The following is a 1,527-nucleotide window of genomic DNA, read 5'->3' as shown; positions in this document are numbered from 1 at the left end:
GGAGGGGGAGAAAAGAGAGGGGGGGGGGGGGGGGGGGGGGGGGGGGGGGGGGGGGGGGGGGGGGGAGGGAAGGGGGGGAAAGGGGTGGAGAGAGGGGGGAGAGAGAGGGGAGGGGAGAGAGAGGAGAGGGAGGGGGAGAGGGAGGAGAGAGGAGGGGGGGGGGGGGGAAAAAAAGAGAGAGAGAAGGAGAGAAGAGAGAGGGGAAAGAGAGGGGAGAGAGAGGGGAGAGAGAGAGAGGGAGAGAGAGGGAGAGAGAGGGGGAGAGAGAGAGGGAGAGAGAGAGAAGAGAGAGAGAGAGAGGGGGGAGAGAGGAGAGAAGAGGAAGAGGAAGGGGGAGAAGAGGAGAGGAGAGGGAGGAAGGAGAAGAGAGAGAGAGAGAGAGAGAGGAGAGAGAGAGAGAGAAGGGGAGAGGAGAGAGGAGAGAGAAGGGGGAGAGAGGGGGGGAGAGAGAGGAGGATGAGAGCGGAGAGAGGAGAGAGAGAGAGAGAGAGGAGAGAGAGAGAGAGGAGAAGAGAGAGGAGAGAAAGAGAGAGGAGAGAAAGAGAGAGGAGAGAGAAGAGAGAAAAGAGAGAGGAAGAGAGAATGAGAAAAGGCTGGAACTCTAAATGAAACGATTAATGATTCCCAGTCAGACAGACGACCAAGAGAAGGGTGACAGCAAGCAAGATCCAAATCGCAAGGAAGCACAAAACCGCCAGGAACGGCACAGAAGCCCAACCGACCACAGCCGAAGACCAAACAGTAAAAAGGCAAGATAACCCTAATGTTATAGTAATAAGCTGAGCTGGTGAAACAAAACACACAATTTCAATAATCCCCCCAAAAAACTAACAGAATCAAGAAACAAATCCTAATTTCATAAATGCATCGCTGAAGACTCCTTAAGAGTATTGGGAATAGGGAAAGCAATAAGATTCGGGGTCAAAGACGTTGATAAATGAAGGCCTTTCAATCAGATTCAGAAACTGGGCGAACAGAAAATCATTTGCAAGCAACCAGCCTCCAGGAAGAACACAGGCTGTTCTTGTGGAACAATATTCCCTGTTGAGGTGGATCTGGTGGAAGAAACTCTCTGAAATCACAGAGATAATAAGAAATAAAAAGAATCAACAGAAAAAAATGAAAACAAATGGACTGAAACAAAGTCATTACCAATAAACAAACAAACAAGTAAAAATAGAACAAATTCCCAAACAGAACAGACGACAACATTTGCCCAAACATTAAACCAATCTCAGAGTTTAACTTTAGAACAAAGAACACCCATAAAAAAAAAAAAAAAAAAAAAAAAAACAAACAACAAACAAAATGACAAACACACACCAGAAAAGGCAAAACAAACAAACAAAGAAGACTCAAGGGAGAACAAGTCCCCCCCCCCCCATTTCAAAATTATTCTTCTGTGGCTTGGTCATTACCAAAAAAAAAGAAAAAGAAGAAGAAAAAGAAGAAAAAGAAAGAAGAAGAAAAAGAAGAAAAGAAAGAAGAAGAAGAAAAAGAAGAAAAAGAAAAGAAGAAGGAAAAGAA

This window comes from Penaeus monodon, chromosome 40, assembly GCF_015228065.2.
Source record: "Penaeus monodon isolate SGIC_2016 chromosome 40, NSTDA_Pmon_1, whole genome shotgun sequence".
NCBI classification, from domain to species: domain Eukaryota; kingdom Metazoa; phylum Arthropoda; class Malacostraca; order Decapoda; family Penaeidae; genus Penaeus; species Penaeus monodon.
The sequence above is the reverse complement of the archived record's forward strand: the minus strand, read 5'-3'. Positions refer to the sequence as shown.